This window comes from Pseudorca crassidens, chromosome 6 (assembly GCF_039906515.1).
Source record: "Pseudorca crassidens isolate mPseCra1 chromosome 6, mPseCra1.hap1, whole genome shotgun sequence".
NCBI classification, from domain to species: Eukaryota; Metazoa; Chordata; class Mammalia; order Artiodactyla; family Delphinidae; genus Pseudorca; species Pseudorca crassidens.
The window spans coordinates 45,184,138-45,192,760 of NC_090301.1; the positions used below are offsets into that span (position 1 = coordinate 45,184,138).

At 35.3% G+C, this 8,623-nt stretch overlaps 1 long non-coding RNA gene across 1 annotated transcript; it reads left to right on the forward strand.

The window, feature by feature from the left end:
- The first annotated feature begins 2,761 nt into the window (after window positions 1–2,761).
- Window positions 2,762–7,796, forward strand: LOC137225813 (uncharacterized). Its single transcript, XR_010944036.1, has 3 exons — window positions 2,762–2,977; window positions 3,105–3,172; window positions 7,108–7,796. It is a non-coding gene; the product is annotated as an uncharacterized lncRNA (long non-coding RNA).
- Window positions 7,797–8,623: the final 827 nt, after the last annotated feature.

An 8,623-nucleotide genomic window follows, 5' to 3' on the forward strand; every position in this document is an offset into this window, starting at 1 on the left:
GAGAGGATGCATCTTGAGAGATTTCACTGAAATTAACATCAGGTTGAAGAAGGTAACTTTATATCTGCACTTTTTGCTGTAGCAGACACCAGAGCAAAATATGGCCAGACAGTCAATTGGGACAGCATGACACACCACTGGAAAAAATGATGTCAGGTGCAAAATTACAAGAAAAGTAAAATCATTGTTGAAGCCACGTTAGCATACCCTGCTCAAAATTATATCTGATTCTCTAGACACTTCACTTGGAAGATTCCCCAAAACAAAGGCAGAGAAATTACATAAATGGTTTTCCAGGCCAACCTTTCTGATTTAGTGTGCTGTAAGTTGCTTGTAGTGTTTCTCCAAGTAGGGAATCCAGGAAAACTTCTAGGGGCTGTGGGTTTTGGAATCTCACCAAATTGTTAATGATTGCAGCCATACTAGTTAGCAAAAAGAGCTAACCATGGTGTTAGCTCTCTTCCTAGTTGTTTTTGTCCAACACTACATTGGTGTAATTAAATTTTGTTCTTTTTGGCTAAAAAAGGTGAAGAGAACACTTCTCATTTCCTCTTCTCAACAGCTTAGAACTTAGGGGAAGTGGGCATCAAGAGTTTGGGGTAAAGAAATCTTAAGACACAGAATTTTAAAATATTGAAAAAGAAGGCCAAGATATGGGTCATATTGAATGGGCACATTCCTGAAGTGGCCATTAGTTCAGTTATTTTCTCTCATTATTTTCTGGTAGTTATTTACTTATTATGATAATTTACTTGATTACTCATAATTATTATTTTATATTTTCTGCAAGAATGAAAGCTCCATGGGGAAAGGGCTGTGTCTGTTCTGGTGGTCACTGTTTCTCTGGTACCTTGCATGTAGTCTCAAAGAGAAGGTACTCACTCAGTAAGTAAGTGCTCAGGAAGTACTGACCTATTCTAAGCTTTCTGGTGATGCCATTATTTTTCTAGTCTAATTTATATAATCTAAATTTAAATTAAAGGCTTCTTAATTCTCAACCTGGAATAGTGGTTTTATAAGAAAATCATCACTTTAGAATAAAAATATGCATCTGTAAAGTTTTATGATATTTTTCTTCTTTTCTTTTTTTTTTAAAATCCCCAAATAAAATCCCTGCCAAATGAAAGTAATACAAGGAAACTCAAATAATTTGCCAGGGCAAGTTTATTAACATTTTCCCAAAGGCTATCTTATTTGAACTGTTTATTTTGGATCACCATCCAAAAGATATTTTTTTTTAAAGCTTATAAGAAAATGCTTGGCTTATAAATGTTAGTTTGCATAGATAAAGGCAAGGAATGGGGTTGAGTGAGGAAGAGGAATAGTGTCTCCCACAATTAAAATATTCTCAGAAATTGTTTCTGACTGTGTCATTTAAGTGCTTAGCCCTAAAGAGTGTTAATGCAGAGAGATTCAATCATCTCAAAATAAAATTTGAAAAATACTAAATATCTAATGCCTGATGAAGTTCCTGGCACATAAGGTGCTCAATTATGAATTGGGTTTTCATGTTTTGATTTTATTAGTAGGAAGAAGGTTATTTTCATGAAAAAATAATTGTGGACAATTGTCCATAATTAAAACAATAAAGAAAGCCCTGAATAATAATAATAATAATAGCAGGTTTTATTTAATATTTACTATGTGCCAGCCTTATTCTAAGTTTTATTGGTATGTATTTATTTTTATATGTATTTAATATAATATATAAAAATAGAATATATAAGTAAAATATATAACATGTACATATAATTTATTTAATCTTCACTACAACCCTGGGAGCATGACTAATGCTATACCTGTTTTGCAAATGAGTAAAATGACTTCCCAAAGACCACATGCTTAGTGAACACAGAGCCAAGATTCAAACCCAGGAAATCTGATTCCAGGACCCATTCTTTCAATCCCCATGTATTAAGTTGAATTTAGTAGCCCTGAATGCTTTCAAACAGATCAGAAACTTTATATTTAAATGAGTGTTTTCCTCATCAATGAAAACATCGGAGTAGCTAGGTTTAGTTCATTCTTTTCCCTCTCAATTACATATTTGTTTGAAGCATTATTTTCACTGTTTCCACTGGTGAACCTATTGAGAGTAGGTTTAATTTTTTTAACTGCCAAAAACGATTTGTTGCAATTTCTGGTGAATAAGTAGGATTAAATAAGTAAAATTGTGTGACACTGCATCAAAAAACAAAATGTGAATACAAAGTAATGATTCCAATTTTCCTTCATGTCTCATAAAATGATTGTAAAGACAATCCCACAGATTAGATCCAAAAGTGTTTTTGAAAAAATATATAATGTGAAGATGTAGTCAAAGGTGTATTCTTTCTATTATATTAGTAAAAAGAGAAGAATAGAAAAGAAAAATCTCAGTGCTTTATGGAATTTAAAAGTCAATGGAAGAGTCCTTGAAGTCTATTGTCTTGAATTGGGGTGGTGAATGTACATTGCAATGCAGAGGTCTTTGTGTAGAATCTCATTCTTCTACTAAATTATATTTTTTAATCTGATTTTTGTTTTTCTCAGAATCTGTTAGGACAACCCAAGTTTTATTGTAGGCAGTATTAATCTAGGATTAGCCAAGCAAAACCAGAAAGTGAAAAATTAGGCTTTCCCTCCCCTGAGGGCCTGTCCACGTTGTAAACTGTACAAAATGATCCCATCCTGACAGTGCAGAAATGAACACAGTTTCCAACAAAACTTACATATGTGGCAGGGAGCTGTCCCGAAATGACATACTTAGACAAATATTTCCAAAAGGATCATAGATTTTCCTTTACAACAGTATTTCATAGGCTTACAGCATTTCTCAACTTGGCCTTCTCTTTATCACTTTCTCTCTTTATCACTTTTTTTAAAAGCTTGATTAATTTTCAGTTTCTTCAAAGAAAATTTTTTATTCAAACAACAATTTTATTTTGATGTACATGTTGTTTCAGTGCTATGAAGCAATTGAAGAACATGAAAAACAGTTAAGCTGGGGAACATTGTGGATTATTAACAGTTAAATTAAAGCAGATAACTAAATTCCAATTTTTATTTTATTTTATTTTCACTTTAATCATTTGATAGATGTGCTGTTTTCCCTTACTTTATAGATTTGGATTTTCAGGGACATTGTCCGCTTTCCACATTTTTGTCTCCAAATTACTTTCCAACAATTCAGGTAAGTGCCTCTAGGTGTAGAGCGTATCTCCTTGATGATTCTAACAGTTTCTGATCAATTAATTAATTATGCTATTTAAATACCTATTGTGTGCAAAGCACCGCACTAAGTTTGTTAGGGTATAAACAGAAAAGTAATATGATTCTTAGTCTTAAAGAGATTATATAATTTACTTAATATTGAACAAATCCATTGGGCACTCTTATAATAAATTCATCTATGAAGTGGTAAGTTTAAACATAATTTGACTGAGATTTATTCTAGTTTAAGAATTTGACAATTTTCTAAAAAAATCATAGCGTACTTATTTTTTCCCCAATTAAAAATATTTCAATTATTTACTCGTACTTGCTTCTCCCTCTTGTAATATGTTTTTTATTTCTACAGTAGTTTCTGTTTTCCAAATAGCTCTCACAGGAATAGATGCATCTGTTCTCTGGACTTAACAGTATATCATTCTTTTTCTTAAAACACATTATTGTAAAACACAGGTAAAGAGAAGCAAACATAAGTTTTTAAAAAATTGCACATGAAGTGTTTTCTGAGCTATGAGCTACTTAAGCTCTCTCTGGAGCTGATATATGGATGCTTTTCACTTAAAGTTCATGCTAGAATTTTTTGTACTTTAAAATAAGAGATGATACCTATTCTAGATTAATTCTTTTTTGTTATTTATTTTATTACACTTGAGTTCATTTTGTTTTTAGTTGGAGTAGCCTGATTAATTGATGTATTAATTTTGAATGGGATGCTTCAGAATAAGGCAATAAGCTTACAAACTCTAACTATTAGTAGGTAGCATCTATTTTTTTCTATTGTATACACTTTAGTGAAATAAACCTAGAAAAAAAGAAAAAAGAAACTTACTTTCTCAATCCAACCAAAATGTTTCTTATACCAAGAGATCAAAGAAATTCACATCAAAATATGTAGCATTTTTAAAAAGCGTATTAACTGCTTAATAACTATAGGGACTGTTAATATCCACGATCCAGAGATGGGGTGGTTAGCCTTTTTGTGACTGCTTTGTTGAGTCATGGTAAGCATATTCTTCATCTGACTGTCACATTGTTTTATTTGTTAGTCATAGCAATTGAGTCTGATTCATACTCTCCTATAGAAAGCTTAAGGCCTTGCAAGCATGCATTCTTCTAACATTTCTAATCAAATGCTTCACTCTGACTTAGGAAAGTGCTGACAATAATGTAAGCTTTTTAGTGTAGAGAACAGTGGATATACTTTAAAATAATATGACAAAAATCTCAACATTACTATCTTCCAATTGGACAATTTTACATGATTGGGGCTAATTAGATCTTTCTTCCTGATTCTGCAGAGTTCATGTTAGTGAATTTTGGCAATGTCTCTCATATTATCCTGTGCCAGATAAGTGAAGATGTCTTGGTGGGCTGATATTGAAATAAAAGGTGTGAAATCAGTTTAATCAATGGTCCTATGATTAATGGACATAGCAGAAATTTTAATCAAATTTGTAGGTGATAAAAACCACATGTTGCATGGCAATATTAGGATTAAAATTAAAATCTCAGAATTTAGTGATGGTGGGCTGATATCAACATCATAAAGTTGTGTAAAAAGTTGTGTAAGAGATAAATGTAAAAGCATCTATCAAAAACTGATTACAGAAGAATATGGTGAAGAGACATGGCTGCATAATAGTAGCTGATGTGACAAAAACCTACCAAAAAAAGTTGATAGGTTTTAGTCAATCTTAGCAGGGAAATATGGCTGTTAAATTGGTCTATGCCCTTGTTTATGAATTAAATGTATACTTATTGAGTACCTATTGTGTGCTAAGCATTATGCCTGGCATGGGGCTAGTGATGAAATAGACCTAATCCACATCTTTAATAAATCTACAAACAGTCTTGTCTGAAAGGTTGACAAGAAATTTTCAACTCAGAGTGAAAGATACTATGAAAAAGGTGGTAATGAAACTTGTGAAGACCATATGATCTAGTCTATAGTGGTCAAGAAGAGTTTTCCACAGCAAATGATTTCAAGAATGATACTGCTTCTGCTTCTATCTTCTACAAATCTTACACAAAGAGGCTCATCCAGTTACATCTAAATCCCAACCTTGGACTGTTCTATAATGTTCTTGCTACCCTTCCCCCTCCTCTACACTACCTGGGAAAGACTGAACATGGTACCATTTCTAACTTCCACAACCATCCAGAAAATTCTTATAAATGTGAAATTGGGCAATGAAAAATTCTGACAACCAAAGGGCTTTCGTAATACTTCTTCCCTCTCCTTGATAAGAAATAGAGTTGCATTCAGGTTGTGCATCCCAGTAGCTTTTTTAGGAAAGAAAGTAGGAAAGAGGATAGATAAAAGCAATCTAGGGACTTCTCTGGTGGCACAGTGGTTAAGAATCTGTCTGCCAATGCAGGGGACACAGGTTCAAGCCCTGGTCCGGGAAGATCCCACATGCTGCAGAACAGCTAAGCCCGTGTGCCACAACTTCTGAAGCCCATGAGCTTAGAGCTCGTGCTCAGCAACAACGGAAGCCATCATAATGAGAAGCCTGCCCACCACAAAGAAGAGTAGCCCCACCTCTCCACAACTAGAGAAAGCCTGCATGCAGCAACGAAGACCCAAAGCAGCCAAAAAATTAAAAATTAAAAAAAAAAAAGAAATCTAAAAGGCAGATTAGTTACTCTTTCTTATTTCCAGATCATAATGTCTCAAAACATTCAGAGTTGGAGCAAACACATCTACAAAAGCCATTAGCCCCCAAACAAGCCATATTCTGTAGTATTGTCAATAATGTTTATCAGTAAGAGAGAGATGTTATATTCTATATTCTATTAAAGGAGTTAGGTAATGCATTTGAGAAAGAGATCTAAACGTCTATTTTTAGAGTAATCTAGGTATTGTTTATCCTAAGATCTCTTTACTTTTTCTTCTTCTTCTTCTCCTTCCCCTCCTCATCCTGGATCATTCCTTCCCAACATCTGCATGGTTTGCCCCCTCATCTTCTGCAGATCTTTGCTCAAATATCACTCAGTGAGTATTTCTTTGACTGTCTCATTTAAAATCTCACATCCTTACCATCCCTCTACCTTCTCTTTCCTGCTTTATTTTTCTTCTCACCACTTAAGATCCCCTGATATACTATACATTTTACTTACTCTTCTGCTAGTGTCTTTCCAAATGGATTATCAATTCCATGAAGACAGGGCTTTTGTCTCTTCTATTATTTCCTGTAACGCCAGCACCTAATACTCAAGTACCAAGTATTGGACATGGTAGATCTTCAATAAATATTTGTAAAATAAATGAATGAATAAATAAACCCTAAACACTTACTTCACCTCTGACCTCTTTCCTGAGTGCCACACATCTTTACTCTAGAGATCGGCACTATCTATAGTCCACCTCTTGCCTGGATTCAGGTAAGACCCTTCTAGGTTCTCGCCTTGCTTCCAGTCTTTCTTCTTTTTACATTTATTCTCTATACCGTCTCTTGAGAAATTATTCTGAAGTCCAAATCTTATCCTGTCACTCACCAATTTATAATTTTCCAATGGATTTCACCACCCTTAGAAGAAAAACCTACATTTTAAGAAGAATCACGTTAGCTTTCCTCATCTCACTTTGCTGTCTCAGGTCCTAACACTCCAGTCTTCATTCTGATCATCCTAAACTACTGGTGTTAGAGTTCCTCTAACTCACCACCTACTTTCATACCTCGAGATCTTCACCGACATTCTTCTTGACACACTATTTTCACAACCCATTTTATTAGCCTAGCTCTTATGCGTTCTTCAGTGTCAGATGTTCTCACCCTGGGACGCTTTCCCTAAAGGACAGAAAAGCCAGTTGTTCCTGATAAGTACCACATAGTACTGGCATTTTCTCAAAGCAGTCATCACATGTTATTTATTTTATTTTTTATTTTTTTGCAGTACGCGGGATTCTCACTGTCGTGGCCTCTCCCGTTGTGGAGCACAGGCTCCGGATGCGCAGACTCAGCGGCCATGGCTCACGGGCCCAGCCGCTCCGCGGTATGTGGGATCCTCCCGGACCGGGGCACGAACCCGTGTACCCTGCATCGGCAGGCGGACTCTCAACCACTGCGCCACCAGGGAAGCCCCCATCACATGTTATTTAAATTGATTATTCTTCTGTGTCCTCTACTGGAGTCTAAGTGCCATGCAGATGGTCATCTCATTTGTTTTGCTCACATCCAGATCCCTAGAGCTTATTATGGTGCCTAGCTTATGGTATGCATTTGATATTTGTTGCAAGTAAAAGAGAGAAAGAATGAATAAGGAAAAATGGAAAGGGAGGAGGTGGGAGGATTAGACTTTATTCTGTATTTAAAAGAAGACAAGCTTAGATTGCCCATGGAGATAAATGTTCTTATCTTAAACATTTTAATTAGATAATAAAAACACATTTAAAATCCAGCAGAAAATGTTTCAATGTTATCTTTAACTCACTCTCTTATTTAATCCAATATGCTCCCCAGGCCATAACAGGTACTAAATAAATATCTGGTAAATAACACACAAGACTGTTCTTTTTTTCAGCCAGATAAGACATAATCTCTGTGAATATACACAGAATGTTTGTTCAATAAATTTACTGTATTTTAGTGAGAGAATTTAAAATGCCCTCCAGGCCAGGACCTGGTGCACCCACCCCAGTTCACCATGAGACTAACAGTGACTCCATGAAAAGAATTGGATGGGAGACCTCTCAGAGGTCATTTCTGTGCAATGGATTTTTAATCAAGTTCTTCTAAACTAACTGTAATTTATTATCTATATATTCCTCAAAATTGCTATTAAATTGTTCCATCTTCAAACAACATTAACCCTTGGTCAGTCAAGTTCCACAAATTATCAGTCACTGTTTTAAATAAATGTTTTCAGTTGTTCTAACACTACCTATTCAAAGCTTTCTAGGGTGCCCAGTACTTTTAACCTTGCCAGACTTCTCGAACCACTCCAAACCACCAAATGATTAACTTCCCTCTTATTTCCCCTAACTTTGATCAAATTTCTTATCTGCTCTTGCCTTTCAAGGATACTGAGACAAGTATCAAATCCAATCCGCCTGGACCTAGAAGCCTCACTGTAGGGAAGGCCAGGTGCATCCTCACACATCCATAGCCTGATAAGAGGCTTCTTGTCTGTCCACTCCTCTCAAATCTGCAGCAATAACCATTCTGAAACAAAGCTAGAAATGTAGGTGAAGAAAAAGGGTGGAATCAGTCTGAGCTTGAAACTGCTGCCATCATGTGTATTGATTTTTCCTTGTCAAAATATTATTGCCATCTTTCAGAGCTCTGCTAAGGCTTTGGAATCCATCTCTTTGCTGAGTCTGTCATGTGTTATAATTCTCCTCAGACCATGAGCTAATGCTGTAGGGTAGTCCACCACCTGGTCTCAGAGGACTAAACTCTATCTTCATGCT